The sequence below is a fragment of the Podarcis bocagei genome (genome assembly GCF_964188305.1).
Source record: "Podarcis bocagei genome assembly, chromosome: 10".
Classification (NCBI taxonomy): Eukaryota; Metazoa; Chordata; class Lepidosauria; order Squamata; family Lacertidae; genus Podarcis; species Podarcis bocagei.
This window is the reverse complement of record NC_138135.1, coordinates 5,754,232-5,775,983: the sequence shown is the minus strand read 5'-3', so window position 1 is coordinate 5,775,983 and position 21,752 is coordinate 5,754,232. Positions and strand designations below refer to the sequence as shown.

At 46.2% G+C, this 21,752-nt stretch overlaps 4 long non-coding RNA genes across 6 annotated transcripts in view; 3 read left to right on the top strand and 1 right to left on the bottom strand.

Annotated features, from left to right (window-relative positions):
- Window positions 1-337: 337 nt before the first annotated feature.
- LOC308595840 overlaps window positions 338-21,752 on the bottom strand; it is an 88,742-nt gene continuing 67,327 nt past the window's right edge. The window contains exons 4-6 of one of the 2 annotated variants that reach the window (XR_014012120.1): window positions 20,161-20,305; window positions 18,951-19,147; window positions 338-905 (exon numbers count right to left, since the gene is read on the bottom strand). This is a non-coding gene — a long non-coding RNA (uncharacterized lncRNA). Of the gene's footprint in view, window positions 906-2,307; window positions 2,420-3,608; window positions 3,768-18,950; window positions 19,148-20,160; window positions 20,306-21,752 lie in introns of those variants that run through there. The other variant, XR_014012121.1, reaches the window with a different exon arrangement.
- Window positions 4,207-4,984, top strand: LOC308595852. Its single transcript, XR_014012122.1, has 3 exons — window positions 4,207-4,221; window positions 4,324-4,471; window positions 4,906-4,984. It is a non-coding gene; the product is annotated as an uncharacterized lncRNA (long non-coding RNA).
- Window positions 7,036-11,349, top strand: LOC308596215. 2 transcript variants are annotated; one of them, XR_014012411.1, is made up of 4 exons: window positions 7,036-7,066; window positions 7,116-7,364; window positions 9,275-9,386; window positions 10,838-11,349. It is a non-coding gene; the product is annotated as an uncharacterized lncRNA (long non-coding RNA). The 2 variants fall into 2 exon arrangements; XR_014012412.1 differs by having other exon boundaries at window positions 7,052-7,066; window positions 7,124-7,364.
- LOC308595879 overlaps window positions 13,905-21,752 on the top strand; it is a 25,932-nt gene continuing 18,084 nt past the window's right edge. The window contains exon 1 of the long non-coding RNA XR_014012169.1: window positions 13,905-16,951. This is a non-coding gene — a long non-coding RNA (uncharacterized lncRNA). The remainder of the gene's footprint in view (window positions 16,952-21,752) is intronic.

Genomic DNA, 21,752 nt, shown 5'->3' with positions numbered 1-21,752 from the left:
AATGTTCACAGACCAGATCCAGGCACTTTTGGAAGAAACTGGTTTTCTGGATTTATTTCAATTGGGGTTTAGGCCCCGTTTCAGCACAGAAACTGCTTTGGTCTCCCTGTATGATGACCTCTGTCGAGAGAGAGACAAGGGAAACATGTCCCTGTTAATTCTCCTCAGCTTCTCGGTGGCTTTCAATACCATCAACTGTGATATCCTTCTGGAGTGACTCTCCAAACTAGGGTTGGGGAGAACCATGCCTGCCACATGGACCTTCTTGGGGGAAAGGTAGCATCTGAATGTCACAATAAACAACTATTTCAAGAATACAGAGGACATGATCACAGAATTGCATGCACAGAAAGAGGTTTATTGTCACTACGGAGGAAGATGGGAGCTGGCCAGAGAGAGAAAGAGCAGACAGCTTGCAAAGGTTTGCATTTCCATGATGTGGTCTGGGAAAGGGGGTTCCAAAGTTGGCCCCATCACTTTGCAAAGCACAAGGAAAGCTTCGTTTACTCAGCTAACCAGTCCACAAAAGCATCTCTTTGCAGAAAAGGGAGACAGGTTTCATATCTCATGGGGCAAATTTCCCAGTTTGGGGAGATGTACTGTTGCTCACAGCCCCAGGCTCTGGATTTGGCTAGGTCTTAGTGAAATCAAGAGTCCAAACTGGATTTACTTGGGGAAGCGCCTCTTGTTTTTTCTGCTCCAGGCCAATAGAGGAGGGGAGGGAATAGATTTCCTGCAGGTGGACAGAGTAGTTATGAAAGCGGGCTGGCCTTGGACCTGTTGGGAAGCTGGAGGTCTTTGGGTGTTCCTCTCAGGCCCAGGGTTTCAGGCCTAATAGATGGCCTTGTATTTGCAAAGATATGGCAAGGTAGTTGTACAGGAACGCTGGATCCATTTCTGGGAACCTGCAGGGCAGAAGGTTGAGAGAGAATGTTAGGGAGTGTCCAGAAGTTGGGAGAGAATGTATACTTCCTTTTGAGTAAATCAAGTATTTCCTTCCCTGTTTTGGAGAGGGAGACAATTACGAGCAAAAGCAACGAAGAGATTTGATAAATACGTAAGCAGAAGTATTTTGAACAAGCCATTCTGCTTTTGCCAGTAATGTGTGTTTGCGTGTCATACGGAACCCTTGGTTTGTGAGATCTTTGTGATGGTTGAGATGTTTTCTAGCATTCCCCACGCCTGCATGAATGAAACTTCACTGAAGCCACCCATCAAAAAGCTGAATTCTGCATTTAAATTAAGTTCCAACTTTTTCCATAGGGCAGAGTTCCCTGTGCCCTATTCTGGGCCAAAGAACCACTCTAGACTTTACCCACCAACCCCAGTGGAGGTAACAGTTCAAAAACAAAAATGCAGCCCAGGTGATACGAAGTGCCAAGTATAAAGAGGAAACTAGTGGGGTTCTCTCTCTGGAGCCCCATCTCTCCCCGTCCTCAGTTTCCTTGCCAAGTCCTTTCTGCACAGGAATAAGTAAGTCTGACCTTTTCATTTTTTGCCAGTTTCCCATTTTCCCATTCTTGAGTTCTCTATATTTCCACATCAGTTTGTGATTCTTGGTGGGTTTGGTTACCATATTTTATCTCCTCCTGATCATTCACCAGCATTTTAAGGCCACATGACCCAGAAGCTGTACGCCGGCTCCCTCAGCCAGTAAAGCAAGAAGAGCGCCGCAACCCCAGAATCGTCCATGACTGGACCTAACTGTCAGGGGTCCCTTTACCTTTACTATCAACCAGTCAACACACTTTTGCAGGGCAATTTCCACAAATACAACAGACCTTTGCATGATACTTTTGCAGACCTTAGCATCTTAAAGCACACTGGTCTAAACCACTGAGCCTTGGGCTTGCCGATCAGAAGGTCAGCGGTTCAATTCCCTGTGACGGAGTGAGCTCCCATTTCTCTGTCCCAGCTCCTGCCAACCTAGCAGCTCGAAAGCACATCAAGTACAAGTAGATAAATAGATACCGCTGTGGTGGGAAGGTAAACGATGTTTCGATACACTGCTCTGGTTCGCCAGAAGCAGCTTGGTCATGCTGGCCAGATGACCCGGAAAAACTGTCTGCGGACAAACGCCAGCTCCATCGGCCTATAGAGCAAGATGAGCGCCACAACCCCAGAGTCATTTGTGACTGGACTTAACTGTCAGGGGTCCTTTACCCAAGTATATGTGTTTTTGCACACACTTGGTTGGAGAACTGCATTGCAACATCCAGAGTGTCTAAGGATGGCTTTGTTTTAGTTCCCCTCAATTCCTTGAATGGAATGGGTTTTCCTCCTTCCCCAGTCTCTGTTCCTGCATACCTGAATAAGAAAGAGAGACACATTCACTTGAAGAGATTGAGTGGCTGATGCTCCGGCCGTCCCAGAGGGGTTGAGAGAAGACAGATCCATCGCTCCATTCCCAGATCATATTCTGGAGAGAGAGAAGGAGAAAGGAGCGTCTTGTGATAAAAGGGGAATGCAAGCCCATTGCTCCCCACATCCCCAGAGAGCACACAGCTGGGGAATCAGCGCAACTGACAAGGCCTAGGGGTTCCCATCTTAGTTTCAGGAAGGTTGCTGCATCCTTCAGAACATATTATTGAAACACCACACTTCCCCTCAGAGCCTAGAGTTATTTAAACTTTATATCTTGTTATTTCTGTCCTGGCCTCCACTGCAGGAGGTCAGAGCAGCATTTTAGCTTGACAAGTGCTTGGATAGGTAGGCTGGAAGAAGTGACTTGTCCAAGGCCAACTAGTTAGCTTTATGGTCAGGAAGTTTTGAATAGCCACAAAGATTTGTGGTGTAGTCCCTACACCACACCAGCTCTCATATGGCTATGAACTACAAGTCAGCAGAATTACACCTTTTGCCCAGGATAAAATCTAAGGGCGTGCTAAGAAGACCCACATTGCTGCTGCTAAAAGGATCTGGGTCTGGTCAGTACCTGATTGGGATATTGGGCATACTTCAATGTGTGCACCATAGAAGATGCAAATGTATTCAATGGAGCAAGCTATAAATTGCAATGTGAATTATAGTAATAATAATAATAATAATTTTTTATTTATACCCCGCCCTCCCCAGCCAAGGCCGGGCTCAGTAGAGTTATATTGTCCCACAGAGATGATAGAAAAGGTCTCATCTAACACTCCTTCCACTCATCTGAATTTACATATATTTTTATTTTCATGATCAGAACCTGCAATCCCATGTATACTTACCCGGGAGTAAGTAACACTGAACTCAACTGGGCTTTACTCAGGACATGTATAGGATTTCAGTGTTAATTTATTTTTGCTGTAGCCATAAAGATGAAAGGGGACTGACAATTTGTACAGTGGTGGGGAGATGTCACAGAATCTGTGACTTTATAGATAGTGCAATGAGAGTTGGCAAGGAGGAAAGACAATGAGGATCTGGAGCTGGAGTTCCAGAACCTCCCACAGAGCCACTCCGAGAAATAATCCGATCTCCAAATGAGGACTTCAAGGTTTGACGTTTGGGGAAGAAAGTGGTTTCAGAGGGAAGTGAGAGCCAGTGAGCTACATTTGAAGGACCTCATGGGAGCTGAGGAGCTCATACAGTCAGTGTCTTCAGAGAGTCCTAAAGGCACCTACCGAAGTACCACGGTCAGCTACCAGGCCGATCCAGACGTTGCTGGAGCCATATTGTTGCAGGTAACTGTAAACCACATTTGCTTCCCTTGCAGAAAGAATGGAGGCCAGCTGGGACCCCTGTCTCCTCTGGCAGCTGATCTGCAGGGAGTAGAAAAGGGAAAACCTGTGAGATGCTGCCCAGAGCCAGGATTCCCAAGGATTCCCAACAAGGAAAAAAATTTTACAACTATTTTTTATTATTATTGCAAAGTAAATACATCAGTACCAAAGCATGCATAAAGAATAATATAAAGGGGAAAAAATAATAAAGGGGGGATGCAAAGAACAGTAGACAGTAAAAGAATAAAGCAAAGCATAAAATTTCAGTACAATAAACACTATTTTACAAAATAATAGTAGTAATAGGCTTCCATCACTCTCACAACACTTCCTTTCACATTTCATATTTTATCTGTATTTCAGTATTATTTTCATCTTAATATATAGATATATATATAGGTAAAGGTAAAGGTAAATATTTCTTTGCAATATTTCCTGTAATTCCGAGAAATGGAACATATCATTCCCTGCCACAAATCATTCCCAGCTTATCTCCCAGCTGGTAACTCTGAAAGTGAGCCTTGCATCTTGTCTCACCATAAAACGGTGTTTGTCAAGAGCAAATTTTCCTGCTGGTATCAATCGTGTGGTTTCTCACCTGTTTGCTTTTTGACAGGTGGGATGCTCGGGTTTGTTTGCTTAGAAGCCATCATCACCGACCCCCTTCCTTTAAAATGGTCCAAGGGTGGGTGAGTATCCATCAGAATTTGGTCCTCGGACTGCGCCACTCCAGACCAGCCACCCAGGAAGGGACAAGCAGAGAGGTGAGTCTTGTCACCCCCAAAATTCCCTCCTTCCTCACTTGACATCCTTGCGGTTCTTGTTAAGGCACTGGTAGAGAAAACAGGTAAGCAACGAGCTCCTTGCTTGCGAGGAGTAAGAACGGTGGGAGGGAGATCTCTGTTCTGGAGATCTTTCTTACAAACCGCAACGCAGCTAACTTTGCTTTCCGTATGACTTGGAAAATACTGAACCTGGCTGCTGTGCTGCAGCAATATTTGATGTTGTCAAAGCAGATGAGATAGTCTGGGTCTTATAAGCAACTTAGCATTGCCTGTTTTTTGAATTTTGAATGATCACAAGCTCAAAGCCCAAAAAATACACACACACACACCCTGCGCCACACAATGGACCCATCATTTCTGGAAATGCCAGGCCCTTACCTGGGATGAATGTTGCTGACACTTTCTTTTCCCAGGAGAACCAGAAGATGGGGCAAGTGGTCTACCTTGGACTCTGCCTGTTGGGCTGCCTGATCCTGAACCCTTTGGCGGAAGGTGAGCATTAGGAGAAGGGGCAGATCCAGCTGCTGCAGCTGTTGGTTTTGGAACTTTGCTGTGCGGTGCAACGGGTTGGTGCTTCTGGCTCTTAAGCAGGAGGTTGGGGGTTCGAGCCCAACTGTGGGCAGGATCCTGCACCTCAGGGAGTAGGGGGGTCTCTTCCAACTCTACAATCCTGTGTTTTTGTTTCTAATCAGTTCACTAGATCTGTGTAGGTTTGCCTATTGATACGGAAGGGGGGGCATGTCTTCTTCACCTCCTTCTTCGCTACAATATGTCCATTTATTTCCAATTGTCAATGTCAAAAGGGACTAAAATCTATAAAATTCATAGAAAATCAACGTGCCAATGTGCTCAATTTCTCTAGGACTCCATGACACCTCCCCTGTCCTCCATAATCCCTCAAGCAAGGTGTCCAGACCCTAATCCTGTCAAATCACTCTGCCAAGCCTTTCCTCCGGGCAAGGCCAGGTGACAGAATATGCATACATGGACCATTGACTTCTCATCACCGGTACTCAGGAAGTGCTTATCTGTGCATATCCCTTCTTCCGCAGGCACCCGCGGACTTAGTCCGACGAGCTGGGTGGCAGAGTAGAAGAAGAAGAAGAAGAAGAGTTTGGATTTGATATCCCGCCTTTCACTCCCTTTAAGGAGTCTCAAAGCGGCTAACATTCTCCTTTCCCTTCCTCCCCCACAACAAACACTCTGTGAGGTGAGTGGGGCTGAGAGACTTCAAAGAAGTGTGACTGGCCCAAGGTCACCCAGCAACTGCATGTGGAGGAGCGGAGACACGAACCCGGTTCCCCAGATTACAAGACTACTGCTCTCAACCACTACACCACACTGGCTCCGCACCCAGATTTTACCGTGACACTATGTAAAGCTGGCAGCTTTTTCCTGGCCTTGCTGCTCTTGGTATTGGCTCCCCATCTGTGGAATCTCCTCCCTGAGGGGGGATTTATTTGGTCCCCCCTGTGGAAATAAAAAACATCCTTGCTTTATGCTTTAAGACTTTGCTGCATGTTTATTTTAAAGAGGCATTTCTACAGCACTTCTGTATATTGTAAATTAATAGAAGGTATGAGTTACCACTTTTGCCTGGATGAATAAATAAAGGAAATGATTGTTCCTAACTGGGAAAAGCACTGAGTCTCTTCCAATATTTGGAACAGGCCAAATTGATGGATATAATAAAGCCAAGAAATATAGTCAAGTAGGAATGGAAGTGCTTGAATGATTATTTAGAAAGACAAGGTTCTAATGTAAAAATTTGGCTGTGCCTAGAATGACCGAGACATCACCTTGCCAACAAAGGTCGGTATAGTTAAAGCTATGGTTTTCACAGGAGTGATGTATGGAAGTAAGAGCTGGACCATAAAGAAGGCTGATCGCCGAAGAACTGATGCTTTTGAATTCTGGTGTTGGAGGAGACTCTTGAGAGTCCCATGGACTGCAAGAAGATGAAACCTATCCATTCTGAAGGAAATCAGCCCTGAATGTTCACTGGAAGGACAGATCCTGAAGCTGAGCCTCCAAGACTTTGGCCACCTCATGAGAAGAGAAGACTCCCTGGGAAAGACCCTGATGTTGGGAAAGATGGAAGGCACAAGGAGAAGGGGACGACAGAGGACGAGATTGTTGGGCAGTGTTCTCGAAGCTACGAACATGAGTTTGACCAAACTGGGGGAGGCAGTGCAAGACAGGAGTGCCTGGCGTGCTCTGGTCCAAGGGGTCACGAAGAGTCAGAAATGACTAAACGACTAAACAACAACAAAGAATGACCTCGTGAATGTAAAAGGGGAAACATACATATATGCATATCTATATGTTAAGATGAAAATAATACTGAAATACAGATAAAATATGAAATGTGAAAGGAAGTGTTGTGAGATTGATGAGAGTCTATTACTACTTTTATTTTGTAAAATAGTGTTTATTGTATTGAAATATTAGACTTTTCTTTATTCTTTTACTGTCTTCTTTTCTTTTTCTTCTTTATTTCCCCCCTTTATATTATTCTTTATGTATAGTTTGGTATTGATGTATTTACTTTGCAATAATAATAAAAAAAGAGTTGTGTGTGTGTGTGTGTGTGTGTGTGAGAGAGAGAGAGAGAGAGAGAGAGAGAGAGAGAGAGAGAGAGAGAGAGAGAGAAGAGCAAGGGCCGACTCCTTGGGAATCCTGGCTCTGGGCAGCATCTCACTGGTTTTCCCCTTTCTTCTCCCTGCAGGTCAGCTGCCAAAGGAGACATGGGTCCCAGCTGGCCTCCATTCTTTCTGCAAGGGAAGCAAATGTGGTTTACAGTTACCTGCGACAATATGGCTCCAGCAACGTCTGGATCGGCCTGGTAGCTGACGGTAGTAGCTACCACATGGTAGGTGCCTTTAGGACTCTCTGAAGATGCTGACTGTACGAGCTCCTCAGCTCCCTTGAGGTCCTTCAGATGTAGCTCACCGGCTCTCACTTCACTCTGAAACCACTTTCTTCTGTAACCTTATTGGGGTTCACCGATTGGGTCTGCGTTGCTCCCGGACAGGAGGAAGGAAGTCAAATGACACCGAGGGTTGGTTCAGAGAAAAGGTTCTTTATTTCCGCTCTCCGGAACCGCAGAAAGGCACCTGCGTGGTGTGTCCACAGCAAGCCCAAAGAAATGAGAAGTTTCATGCAGTATATATCTCCTCCAGGCACCCTCTCCCCCCTTCCCCAGGAATCCAGCCACGTCAGCTTGTATACGCAGGTTGACATCACAGATGTTCCTGCTCTGGCACTCTTAACCATAAAAGGGATTTCCTTCCTATACTTCTGACCATAAAAGGATCTTCCTCTTCCTACTCTTATCTTGGAGCAAGAGGTCACCATCTCCAAGAACACCCTCTGGCGCTGTTCCCAGACTAGGTCTGTGCATCTTTGTGGTCAGGATATAAGATAAGGCACAGACGTGTCTTCCCTGTTCTACTGGTACAGTCAAGACCATCCTTGCCATCACAAACTGATAAAGGAGAGGGCTCTGAGCACTTGTTTATACAGCCGGGTTTTTGGCTCAAGAGTTCAAGTTAAAGCATTTTAGCTAAGGAAAAATAGGGATTTTGGTGCAGTTTCAAACTGCCTGCACAGTCAGTTTTGGGTTTGGGAAACCCATTCCTTCACTTCCCCAAACGTTGAACCTTGAAGTCCTCATTTGGAGATGGGATTATTTCTTGGAGTGGCTCTGTGGGAGGTTCTGGAACTCCAGCTCCGGATCCTCATTGTCTTTCCTCCTTCCCAACTCTCATTGCACAGATAATGGCACAGATTCTATAATGCCACAGATTCTGATGGACTACATGGAACTGGCAGAAATGACTGGCAGAATCCGAGATCAGGGTGAAGAGGTGGTGGAAGAAGACTGGAAGAAATTTAAAGACTACTTGCAGAAATACTGTAAAATTAATGAATGTTAAAGGGATGTTGGATTGAAAATAAGCGGTATTGGTAAAAAGATTAATAAGAATATGTAAATACGGATTGACAATGGTTGAAAATATAGTTATAATAGGTTAAGATATTGAGTAAAGATAAATGATAGAGGGTGAGGATTTGCTTAATTAACCACGTGAACTGGAATACAAAAAAGGGGTGTGTGAGGAGGCCAGGAAACAAGTGAACGAAATATAAGACATGAAAATATTGATTTCTTTTTTTTAATTCTTTTTTACTTTTTATGTATTTTGTCTTTGTATCTTTGTATCTCTTTTTCTTTTATTATTGTTATTCTTTTTTCTTATTTTTAATTTTGTAACCTTTTATTGTCTGTAAAATTTCAATAAGAGAGCCAGTGTGGTGTAGTGGTTAAGAGTGGTAGACTCGTAATCTGGTGAACCGGGTTCGCTTCCCTGCTCCTCCACGTGCAGCTGCTGGGTGACCTTGGGCCAGTCACACTTCTCTGAAGTCTCTCAGCCCCACTCACCTCACAGAGTGTTTGTTGTGGGGGAGGAAGGGAAAGGAGAATGTTAGCCGCTTTGAGACTCCTTAAAGGGAGTGAAAGGCGGGATATCAAATCCAAATCCAATAAATATCTTTTTTTAAAAAAATAATATATATAATGCCACAGATTCTGCCCAACACCGTACTAATTGCCAGTCCCCTTTCATCTTTATGGCTCCAGCCGCTGGAGACTCAAACCAACCCCTTGGCCTTGTCAGTTGCGCTGATTCCCCAGCTGTGTCCTCTCTGGGGATGTGGGGAGCAATGGGCTTGCATTCCCCTTTTATCACAAGACCTACCTTTCTCCTTCTCTCTCTCCAGAATATGATCTGGGAATGGAGCGATGGATCTGAATTCTCTCAACCCCTCTGGGACGGCCGGAGCATCAGCCACTCAATCTCTTCATACAAATGTGTCTCCGTTTCTTATTCAGGTATGCAGGAACAGAGACTGGGGAAGGAAACCCCATTCCATTCAAGGAATAGAGGGGAGCTAAAACAAAGCCATCCTCATACACTCTGGATGTTGCAGTGCAGTTCTCCATTCAAGTGTGTGCAAAAACACATATACTTGGGTAAAGGTAAAGGTAAAAGACCCCTGACAGTTAAGTCCAGTCGTGAACGACTCTGAGGTTGCGGTGCTCATCTCGCTTTACTGGCCAAGGGAGCCGGCGTTTGTCCACAGACAGTTTTTCCGGGTCATGTGGCCAGCATGACTAAGCCGCTTCTGGTGAACCAGAGCAGCGCATGGAAACGCTGTTTACCTTCCCGCCAGAGCGGTACCTATTTATCTACTTGCACTTGATGTGCTTTCAAACTGCTAGGTGGCCAGGAGCAGGGACCGAGCAACGGGAGCTCACTCCATCGCAGGGATTCAAACCGCTGACCTTCCAATCGGCAAGCCCAAGGCTCTGTGGTTTAGACCACTGTGCTTTAAAATGCTAACATCTGCAAAAGTATCATGCAAAGGTCTGTTGTATATGGGGAAATTGCCCTGCAAAAGTGTGTTGACTGGTTGATAATAAAGGTAAAGGGACCCCTGACAGTTAGGTCCAGTCATGGACGATTCTGGGGTTGCGGCACTCTTCTTGCTTTACTGGCTGAGGGAGCCGGCGTACAGCTTCCGGGTCATGTGGCCTTAAAATGCGGATGAATGTTCAGGAGCTAAATAATCAAACCCATCAAGAATCACAAACTGATGTGGAAATATAGAGAACTCAAGAATGGGAAACTGGCAAAAAATGAAAAGGACAGACTTACTTATTCCTGTGCAGAAAGGACTTGGCAAGGAAACTGAGAACGGGGAGAGATGGGGCCCCAGAGAGAGAACCCCACTAGTTTCCTCTTTATACTTGGCACTTCGTATCACCTGGGCTGCATTTTTGTTTTTGAACTGTTACCTCCATTGGGGTCGGTGGGCAAAGTCTAGAGTGGTTCTTTGGCTCAGAATAGGGCCCAGGGAAGTCTGCCCCATTGCAAAGGTGGAACTTAATTTAAATGCAGAATTCAGCTTTTTGATGGGTGGCTTCAGTGAAGTTTCATTCATGCAGGCGTGGGAAATGCTAGAAAACATCTCAACCATCACAAAGATCTCATAAACCAAGGGTTCTGTATGACACAGACAGACAGACAGACAGACAGACAGACACACACACACACACACACACACACACACACACACACACACCCTACTGGCAAAAGCAAAAAGGCTTGTTCAAAATACTTCTGCTTACGTATTTATCAAATCTCTTCGTTGCTTTTCCTCAGAATTGTCTCCCTCTCCAAAACAGGGAAGGAAATACTTGATTTACTCAAAAGGAAGTCTACATTCTCTCTCAGTTTCTGGACACTCCCTAACATTCACTTTCAACCTTCTGCCCTGCAGGTTCCCAGAAATGGATCCAGCGTTCCTGTACAACTACCTTGCCATACCTTTGCAAATACAAGGCCACCTATTAGGCCTGAAACCCTGGGCCTGAGAGGAACACCCAAAGACCTCCAGCTTCCCAACAGGTCCAAGGCCAGCCCGCTTTCATAACTACTCTGTCCACCTGCAGGAAATCTATTCCCTCCCCTCCTCTATTGGCCTGGAGCAGAAAAAACAAGAGGCGCTTCCCCAAGTAAATCCAGTTTGGACTCTTGAGTCCACTAAGACCTAGCCAAATCCAGAGCTTGAGGGTGTGAGCAACAGTACACCCCCCCAACTGGGAAATTTGCCCCATGAGATATGAAACCTGTCTCCCTTTTCTGCAAAGAGATGCTTTTGTGGACTGGTTAGCCGAGTAAACGAAGCTTTCCTTGTGCTTTGCAAAGTGATGGGGCCAACTTTGGAACCCCCTTTCCCAGACCACATCATGGAAATGCTAACCTTTGCAAGCTGTCTGCCCCCCCCCCTCTGGCCAGCTCCCGTCTTCCTCCGTAGTGACAATGAACCTTCTTCTATGCATGCAATTCTGCAATCATGTCCTCTGTATTCTTGAAATAGTTGTTTATTGTGACATTCAGATCCTACCTTTCCCCCAAGAAGGTCCATGTGGCAGGCATGGCTCTCCCCCAACCCCATCCTATCCCAACCCTAGTTTGGAGAGTCGCTTCAGAAGGATTTCACGGGTCAATGGTATCAAAAGCCGCTGAGAAGTCAAAGAGAATTAACAGGGACATGTTTCCCTTGTCTCTCTCTCTCGACAGAAGTCATCATACAGGGTGACCAAAGCAGTGTCTGTGATATTATATATTATATATATTTCCTTTTTGTCAGTGTCTCGGCCAGCTGTGGGTGCCTCAAGCAGGGAGCAGCTGCCTCCCAGCTCTGAGTGTGTCTCAGGGAAAGGGGAGGCTGCTCAGTGTGTTTTGTTAGAAGTTAAATTGCACATTTGGGGGGGGGGCAGCTTTCTTTTTGTGTGCTTTGCATTGAGATCTCTTATTCCCTTATGGCAGGGGTCGGCAACCCGTGGCTCCGGAGCCACATGCGGCTCTTTTACACCTTTGCCGTGGCTCCGCAGATCCTCGGGGACCCTGAGCAGAAAAGCAGAAGCGCCAGAAAGAGGAGGGCGATGGAGCTGGGCAGCCGAGCCGGGCAAAGCAAGGCGGCGGCGGCGGCGGAGCTCGAGAGGCGGCGGCGGCTGGGATGGAGGAGGAGGCGGCAGCGGCCGGAGAAGGGCTGCTGCTGCTGCTGCTGCCGCCGGAGGGAGGTTCTGCCAGGCGGCTTCATGGCTCATAGCTTCCCCCGGGGTAGGACGGGCGGCGGCGGCAGCGAGGGGGAATGCTCTCCCAGGCCACGCTCTCCTCAGCCCCGCACGCGAGGCACCTGAGGCGAGGGAGAGAGAGAGCGCGCGCTCGAGGGAAATGGCGGGGCGGGGTGTGTGTGTGTGAGGGGTGGCGGTGGCGCTTCGGGATCCTTTTCCGTGCCTTGCTTCTGAGTGGCCACCGAGTTGAGGGAGAGCACCTGAGGTGAACCACAAAATGGGCCCGCCCTCCCTGTCAGGGAGGAAGGGGTGAATTACGTCAGGGACGAGGAGGGGGTCCAGAGGTAGCCAGCAGGAGATGCGGGGGGGGGGCACAAGAGCAATTGCAGAGGGAGGGGGGGCTCTTAGGCACCAAAATCCTGAATGCGGGATTTCCCCCGTTCTCTCGTGCCTATGCAATCCCTGCCCTTCCCCCTCGAGATTTGCTGCAGAGACAAGCAAATGAAGAAGAAAGGGAAGAGTATTAGCTGACATGTCCCCGGATCCCATGGAAAGCACCACAGATTCCTTTGCTTACCAGCTCTTTTTATTTTAAGTTGGCTTCAAACCTGTAATTGTGTAGGTGTATGTATGTATACATAAACACACATACATATTCATATCTCTTCCCTCTCACCTTCCTTTCACCCAGTTTCTCTGGCACTGGTTTATAAATGCTGCTATGTAGAAATGATGAGAAAGTTGCACCAGCAGAAGGAATGAATCATAGAATCATAGAATCATAGAGTTGGAAGAGACCACAAGGGCCATCGAGTCCAACCCCCCGCCAAGCAGGAAACACCATCAGAGCACTCCTGACATATGGTTGTCAAGCCTCTGCTTAAAGACCTCCAAAGTAGGAGACTCCACCACACTCCTTGGCAGCAAATTCCACTGTCAAACAGCTCTTACTGTCAGGAAGTTCTTCCTAATGTTTAGGTGGAATCTTCTTTCTTGTAGTTTGGATCCATTGCTCCATGTCCGCTTCTCTGGAGCAGCAGAAAACAACCTTTCTCCCTCCTCTATGTGACATCCTTTTATATATTTGAACATGGCTATCATATCACCCCTTAACCTCCTCTTCCCCAGGCTAAACATGCCCAGCTCCCTTAGCCGTTCCTCATAAGGCATCGTTTCCAGGCCTTTGACCATTTTGGTTGCCCTCCTCTGGACACGTTCCAGTTTGTCAGTGTCCTTCTTGAACTGTGGTGCCCAGAACTGGACACAATACTCTAGGTGAGGTCTGACCAGAGCAGAATACAGTGGCACTATTACTTCCCTTGATCTAGATGCTATACTCCTATTGATGAGGCCCAGAATTGCATTGGCTTTTTTAGCTGCCGCGTCACACTGTTGGCTCATGTCAAGTTTGTGGTCAACCAAGACTCCTAGATCCTTTTCACATGTACTGCTCTCAAGCCAGGTGTCACCCATCTTGTATTTGTGCCTCTCATTTTTTTTGCCCAAGTGCAATACTTTACATTTCTCCCTGTTAAAATTCATCTTGTTTGTTTTGGCCCAGTTCTCTAATCTGTCAAGGTCGTTTTGAAGTGTGATCCTGTCCTCTGGGGTGTTAGCCACCCCTCCCAGTTTGGTGTCATCTGCAAATTTGATCAGGATGCCCTTGAGTCCATCATCCAAGTTGTTGATAAATCTAAGGATTTTGCATAGTCAATGAAGCAGAAGTAGATGTCTTTCTGGAACTCTCTAGCTTTCTCTGTAATCCAGCGCATGTTTGCAATTTGGTGTTTGGTTCCTCTGTCCCTTTGAAATCCAGCTTGCACTTCTGGGAGTTCTCGGTCCACATACTGCTTAAGCCTGCCTTGTAGAATTTTAAGCATAACCTTGCTAGCGTGTGAGATGAGTGCAATTGTGCGGTAGTTGGAGCATTCTTTGGCACTGCCCTTCTCTGGGATTGGGATGTAGACTGATCTTCTCCAATCCTCTGGCCATTGCTGAGTTTTCCAAATTTCCTGGCATATTGAGTGTAGCACCTTAACAGCATCATCTTTTAAAATTTTAAATAGTTCAGCTGGAATATCATCACTTCCACTGGCCTTGTTATTAGCAGTGCTTTCTAAGGCCCATTTGACTTCACTCTCCAGGATGTCTGGCTCAAGGTCAGCAACCACACTACCTGGGGTGTACGAGACATCCATATCTTTCTGGTATAATTCCTCTGTGTATTCTTGCCACCTCTTCTTGATGTCTTCTGCTTCTGTTAGGTCCTTACCACTTTTGTCCTTTATTATGGTAATCTTTGTACGAAATGTTCCTTTCATATCTCCAATTTTCTTGAACTGATCTCTGGTTCTTCCCATTCTATTGTTTTCCTCTATTTCTTTGCATTGCTGTCTCTCCTTGCTATTTTTTGGAAATCTGCATTCAATTTCTTGTATCTTTCACTATCTCCCTCACATTTTCCTTGCCTTCTCTCCCCTCGTTGGACAGCCACTTTGCTTTCTTGCATTTCCTTTTCATTGGGATGGTTTTCGTTGCTGCCTCCTGTTTAATGTTATGAGCCTCCATCCAGGCACTCTGTCCACCAAATCTAAGTCCTTAAACCTGTTCCTCACTTCCACTGTGTATTCATAAGGGATTTGATTTAGATTGTATCTTACCGGCCCAGTAGTTTTTCCTACTTTCTTCAGTTTAAGCTTGAATTTTGCTATAAGAAGCTGATGATCTGAGCCACAGTCAGCTCCAGATCTTGTTTTTGCTGACTGTATAGAGCTTCTCCATCTTTGGCTGCAGAGAATATAATCAATCTGATTTCGATGCTGCCCATATGGTGATGTCCATGTGTATAGTCGTCTCTTGTGTCGTTGGAAAAGAGTGTTTGTGATGACCAGCTTGTTCTCTTGGCAGAACTCTATTAGCCTTTGCCCTGCTTCGTCTTGAACTCCAAGGCCAAACTTGCCAGTTGTTCCTTTTATCTCTTGACTCCCTACTTTAGCATTCCAATCCCCTATAATGTGAAGAACATCCTTCTTTGGTGTCATTTCTATAAGGTGTTGTAAGTCTTCATAGAATTGGTCAGTTTCAGTTTCTTCAGCACCAATAGTTGGTGCATAAACTTGGAGTACTGTGATGTTAAAAGGTCTGCCTTGGATTCGTATCAAGATCATTCTATCATTTTTGAGATTGCATCCCAGTACAGCTTTTGCCACTCTTTTGTTGACTATGAAGGCCACTCCATTTCTTTTATGGGATTCTTGCCCACAGTAGTAGATATGATGGTCATCCGAGCTGAATTCGCCCATTCCTGTCCATTTTAGTTTACTGATGCCCAGGATGTCAATATTTATTCTTGCCATCTCATTTTTGACCACATCCAACTTACCAAGGTTCGTGTTTCTTACATTCCAGGTTTCTATGCCAAATTTTTTTTGGACTTAAGATCTTATTGGACTTTCCTTTCGCTTCCAGGCATATCCGCAACTGAGCGTCCTTTCGGCTTTGGCCCAGCCGCTTCATCAGCTCTGAATCTACTTGTACTTGTCCTCCACTCTTCCTCAGTAGCATGTTGGACGCCTTCCAACCTGAGGGGCTCATCTTCCAGCGTCATAACTTTTATATGCCTGTTTTCTTTGTCCATGGAGTTTTCTTGGCAGGGATACTGGAATGGCTTGCCAGTTCCTGTTCCAGGTGGATCATGTTTGGTCAAAACTCTCCACTCTGACCTGTCCATCTTGGGTGACCCTGCACAGCATAGTTCATAGCTTCTCCGAGTTATTCAAGCCCCTTTGCCACGGCAAGGCAGTGATCCATGAAGGGGCTGGGATAAGGTAGAAACTTTTAAAAGTCATTGACACCCCAACCTCGGGGTTCAAAATTCCTCTTTGAACCTGTTGCGCAATAAACTTTGGTCTACACCGGTTGGTGGCTGGACTCCTTCCTTTATTCCGCAGGGACCCGCGGGCTCTGTCCGACGAGCTGGGTGACTGAGCAGCCTCGCACCCAGATTTTTCCAAAACACAGGCAAAGGGGCAGGCTGCTCTGTGTGTTTTGCTAGCAGTTAAACTGCACATTTTTGGGGTGGGTGGGAGATCTTTCTTTTTGTGTGCTTTGCATTGAGACTTGTGTTTCCAGCTCAGCCAAGGCAGCTGTGGCTGGAGGGCCAGCTGTGTGTGTGTGTTGTTAATGGCGAAATCTGAGGGCCTCGCTGGACAAAAATCAAGGACACCAGCCAGGAATACCAGAGCAAAACAGCAGCCAGTAGGCTTGGTCTTTATTGAAGACTGTTGTGATAGGACTCCCACCTGCCACCAGGTGGAAGAAGATGGAAGCCCTGAACAAAAGGAGACCCCAACTTTTATTAGCTACTAATCCCCCATGCTACATCCCTAAGACTACATCATAATTACATCACGACTACATCATTGACACATCACAAAAAGGAGGGGTTGAGGGAGGAGTTGTGGTGGTAACCTGAGTGTCTTGTCACTTGGCTGGTTCCCCCCCCCCCATGAGTACTTTCCAGAAGACAAAGGGGAGTTTGCAGCTGAAGAGCTGATCACTGTCCTTTGTTTCAGTCCATGCTGAATCCACTCCCATATGCAGGTCCTTTCTGAGTGCAATGATCTTCTGTCTAGGACCATCAAGGTTGGCATGCCAACTGGGTAGGTCTCGCTGGAGCTGCAGGGGTGTTGGCTGCCTTGAGTCAAGTCTCTCCCCTTTGAAATTCCTTCCTTCATGGTGTAAAATAAAAGTTCACATACACGCCATGTATTTAAGACTGATTTCCTGCTGAGTTCATTGCTGTGAAGAAAAGAGTGGACTCTGAGAGGAAGACACTCCACACTCCATACATCTAAATGAGTTCTCGCCTCTGAGAGTCCAAACATGTTTCATAAACACTCTGTTATAAGTAAAGCACTTTCTGCAATCTTTCCATTTAAACTGCTGCTCCTCTTTGAGTTGTTGCTGGTTTGTAGGGTTTCAACTATTAAAGCTCTTCCTGTCCATGAGTCTGTGGATGTAGGACTTCCACTAGGACTGAACCTCTACCTACTTTCCTGACATTTATATGGTTTGTCTTTTGTGTGACTTTGTTGACGAAAATCAAGGGTTCCGCTCTGACTGCAGCACCTACCACACGCTATACATTTAAACAGTTTCTCCCCTGTGTGTCTGCTAATGTTTTCTAAGGTGTCCATTCTGCCTGAAGCTCTTTCCACACTCCATGCATTTAAAAGGTTTCTCCCCGGTGTGAGTCTGTTGATGTCTTCTAAGGGTTGCATTCAAACTAAAGCTCTTTCCGCACTCCATGCATTTAAATGGTTTCTGCGCTGTGTGAGTCCGGTGATGTATATTGAGGTGTCCACTCTTACTGAAGCTCTTCCCACACTCCATGCATTTAAATGGTTTTTCACCAGTGTGAGTCCGTTGGTGTAATTTAAGGTTTCCATTCTGACTGAAGCTCCTTCCGCACTCCATGCATTTAAATGGTTTCTCCCCTGTGTGAGTCCGTTGATGTGTTCTAAGGTGTCCACTCTTACTGAAGCTCCTCCCACACTCCAAGCATTTAAATGGTTTCTCCCCTGTGTGAGTCTGTTGATGTGTTCTAAGGTGTCCATTCTTCCTGAAGCTCTTCCCACATTCCATGCATTTAAATGGTTTTTCACCGGTGTGAGTCCGTTGGTGTAATTTAAGGTTTGCATTCTGACTGAAGCTCTTTCCACACTCCATGCATTTAAATGTTTTCTTCCCTGTGTGAGTCCGTTGGTGTATTCTAAGGTTTCCACTCTTACTGAAGCTCTTCCCACACTCCATACATTCATATGGTTTCTCCCCTGTGTGAGTCCGTTGATGTATATTAAGGTGTCCATTCCGACTGAAGTTCTTCCCACACTCCTTGCATTTAAATGGTTTTTCTCCTGTGTGAGTCCGTTGATGTCTTCTAAGTTTTCCATTCTGACTGAAGCTCTTTCCGCACTCCAGGCATTTAAATGGTTTCTCCCCTGTGTGAGTCCGTTGATGTATATTGAGGTTTCCACTCTTACTGAAGCACTTCCCACACACCATGCATTTAAATGGTTTTTCACCGGTGTGAGTCCATTGGTGTAATTTAAGGTTTGCATTCTGACTGAAGCTCTTTCCGCACTCCAGGCATTTAAATGGTTTCTCTCCTGTGTGAGTCCATTGATGTGTTCTAAGGTGTCCACTCGTACTGAAGCTCATCCCACACTCCATACATTTAAATGGTTTCTCCCCTGTGTGAGTCCGTTGATGTGTTCTAAGGTGTTCACTCTTACTGAAGCTCTTCCCACACTCCATGCATTTAAATGGTTTTTCACCAGTGTGAGTCCGTTGGTGTAATTTAAGGTTTCCATTCTGACTGAAGCTCTTTCCACACTCCATGCATTTAAATGGTTTCTCCCCTGTGTGAGTCCGTTGATGTATATTAAGGTGTCCATTCTGACTGAAGTTCTTCCCACACTCCTTGCATTTAAATCGTTTTTTGCCCATGTGAGTCCATTGATGTGTTCCAAGTTTTCCACTATCAGTGAAACTTTTTCCACTCCCCATAGCTTTAAATGGTTTATCCCCTGTTGGAGGTCATTGATGTGAACTATATGTGCTCATTCAATGAAGTATATCCCACATTTCCCACGTTTTAATTTCTATGAGATCCAGTGTGGTGTAGTGGTTAAGAGCGTTGGACTTGTAATCTGGTGAACCGGGTTCGCATCTCCACTCCTCCACATGCAGCTGCTGGGTGACCTTGGGCTAGTCACACTTCTTTCAAGGAAGTCTATCAACCCCACTCACCTCACATAGTGTTTATTGTGGGGGAGGAAAAGAAAGGAGAATGCTGGCCGCTTTGAGACTCCTTGGGGTATTGATAAAGCGGGATATCAAATCCAAACTCTTCTTCTTGTATTCCTAATGAAATTAAAGGTGCCCCATCTTTTGGAATTCTGACTCTCTACTCCATCACCTTCTTCAGAGTGGGAGCAAAGGAAATCCTGTTTGGGTTTCAAGGAAGAGAACAAAGGGAAAGAGAACACATCAGCCGCCATTAGCACCTTCTCCTATTTCAATGTCTCCTACATTCCCCCACCTCCTACCCATGTTCCCAATTTTTAGGAAGTGAAGTTGATGTCGGAAATCAAGCCTTTAACAGGAGAAACCGGCAACTCTCCCAGGCACCAGGCTTGATTCCCTGTTGTCCTCCCTGGCTGCATTCCCCAGCAAGATCCAGGCTAGGTCTCGATAGGCGATTCTTCTCAAATGTGGGAAGAACACACCCCCTCTTTCCTGCCCCCCCGGCAGGGGAAAGAGATAGACAGAAATGTATTTACATGCTTTTATTTCTGTCTTTGCAGCATTACAAAAACATGACTGCTCTCTTCAAGCTCCAACAGTCTAGTTACAAACACTTCCTGCACTTCCTGGACCGGAACAAACGGAAGAGCTCATATTACACTCTGAGCTAATTCCGGTGCTTCGCACTGTGAACTGACTGTCCTTCTGTTTCCCACGGACAGTCCCAACATTCCCATTATGTTTTGCTTTCAAGCTAGCAGTTTGCAGCTGCATTGCTTCTATATCGTAACAGCGGCAATGTCATCAAATGATAGTAATTAATGAACAACTTTCAAAATCCTCAATCAATGTTAATAAAGCAGCATGATATTTTTAAAAATGATGTGCTGTCTGATCTCGTGCCCGTCTTCTGATGCAGAACTATCCTAAAATGACACTTTAACGGCACTGAAAAACAGGGTATTCAAGGCAAATAGATAAACTGTACTTGGTGGAAAGTGTAGTACCTTGAAAATGTACTATTGATTTATTTATGGCCTGAAGTTGTGCTATTTCTGTGGACATGAATTTATTCCTCTTCTGTCTTAAATATCATAATCATACAATGTCATGGGGTGTTAGGGGAGCGGTAGTACCTTTGGTGGGGGAAATGTCATGCACCTTATGGGGTAATTTTTCCACCATTGGTCCCCACCCTGCACTCAGCTCTCACCTGTGGCTTCCAGAAACTGTCAGCATGCAACAGGGACCACAAACTCAGGTACGCCTTCAACCGGCCGGCTAAACCAGGTGAGGATACCTGATGGGCCTCAAATCCTTGGTGGGCTGGGGAATTCTGCTGCAGATGAAGGCAGGCCCTGGTGGATGGAGAGGAGGAGAACAACAGTGAATCCCACAGTCAAAAAGGCAGATTCTGCCCATGCTGCAGAGGAAAGTGAAGGGCAGATGGGGTTCATCAACCTGGGAAGGAAGCCCATGGAGAAAGAAAACTCTGGCCCTAACCCTTTGCTGCCTCGTGAGTTATCTTCAGGAAAAGAAAAACTCACACAAATCCAGAGTGGAGTCTCTAAGAGGGTTGGATGGTGTCCTGCACACCTCCTTCCAGCCACTCCTGCAGCCAAGCTGGTGCCAAACGTACTGCTCTGCTTTCCTTGGGACTATATAAGCCAGGCTGAGAAGGGGGTCTTGTTGTCTAGGCAGCCCAGGACCCCCGAACACACTGTCCAGGCAGTGCTGCTAACACAGCAGTTTCAGGGGGAGGGATGAACTCAGACTTGTGTATCAAACTCTCTCCAATGTGGAACAAGGAAAACGAAGCACTATTTACATCATAAAAAGGTAAAGGGGCCCCTGACCATTAGGTCCAGTCATGGCCGACTCTGGGGTTGCGGCGCTCATCTCGCTTTATTGGCCGAGGGAGCCGGCATACAGCTTCCGGGTCATGTGGCCAGCATGACTAAGCCTCTTCTGGTGAACCAGAGCAGCGCACAGAAACGCCGTTTACCTTCCCGCTGGAGCGGTACCTATTTATCTACTTGCACTTTGACATGCTTTCAAACTGCTAGGTGGGCAGGAGCAGGGACCGAGCAACGGGAGCTCACCCCATTGCAGGGATTCGAACTGCCAACCTTCTGATCGGTTGGAACTTCCTGACAGTAAGAGCTGTTCGACAGTGGAATTTGCTGCCAAGGAGTGTGGTGGAGTCTCCTACTTTGGAGGTCTTTAAGCAGAGGCTTGACAACCATATGTCAGGAGTGCTCTGATGGTGTTTCCTGCTTGGCAGGGGGTTGGACTCGATGGCCCTTGTGGTCTCTTCCAACTCTATGATTCTATGATTCTATGATTCTAAGTCCTAGGCTCTGTGGTTTAACCCACAGCGCACGTCACTGTAAAAGCATTTGAAATATTTGTCTTTTGAAGAAAAGGTCACCAAGTATCCGGTGGCCCTTTCAAAGCTAATGAAAGTATTGTGTCTGGAGCTTTTGGAGGTGCAGGACCAGGAAAGCTTCTGCCACCATTATCCTTCCAATCGGGATTCAGGCCTCATCATACGACAGAAACTGCCCTGGTTGTGCTGTTTGATTATCTCTGATGGGCTAGAGTCTGAGGGGGAAGCTCTTTCCTGGTTCTCCTGGATCTCTCAGCGGCTTTGGAGACCCTTGACCATGATATCCTTCTGGACCCTGTAGGGGAGCTGGGGGCCCTGCTATGCAGTGGTTCCCCTCCTTCCTCCTGGGCCATGTTCAGAAAGTGGTGTTGGGGGATGAGTGTTCTGACACCTGGGTGCTCACTTGTGGGGTGCCT